General features: G+C 58.1%; 1 protein-coding gene across 1 annotated transcript in view; it reads right to left on the bottom strand.

Moving 5' to 3' along the window:
- Positions 1-339, bottom strand: part of ECD (ecdysoneless cell cycle regulator) — a 22,146-nt gene that overhangs the window by 3,666 nt on the left and 18,141 nt on the right. The window lies entirely within an intron of this gene.

The raw sequence follows: 339 nt of genomic DNA, 5'->3' as shown, positions 1-339 counted from the left end.
TCCCCCCAAGCCTCCCCGATCCTCGTCCCCCCACCCCATAGTTTAAAAAAACAACAACAAAAAAACCTGGCACTTACCTGCCATCTGGCTGCATCTGGCTGACTGGGGCCCCATCTGCACAGTGCGGTGCAGGGTGACAGCTCCAGCCTGGGCCCTGCTGCCCCTCTGCTGCCCTGTGTTGCCCTGGGGGACTCTGCCAGGAGGCCCTGGAGCCCCTCACCCCCCACTTTAAGGTAAGCAAAGGCTTTTTTTTTCCATTTTTTTTCTGGGTATTTTTTAAGTGATGGTGCCTGGGGTTGTGGGGGTAGCCATGGGGACCTGGGGGTGCAAGTTGGGGGG

This window comes from Gavialis gangeticus, unplaced genomic scaffold, assembly GCF_001723915.1.
Source record: "Gavialis gangeticus isolate Ggan-Ray unplaced genomic scaffold, GavGan_comp1, whole genome shotgun sequence".
Lineage (NCBI taxonomy): Eukaryota > Metazoa > Chordata > Crocodylia > Gavialidae > Gavialis > Gavialis gangeticus.
The sequence above is the reverse complement of the archived record's forward strand: the minus strand, read 5'-3'. Positions and strand labels throughout refer to the sequence as shown.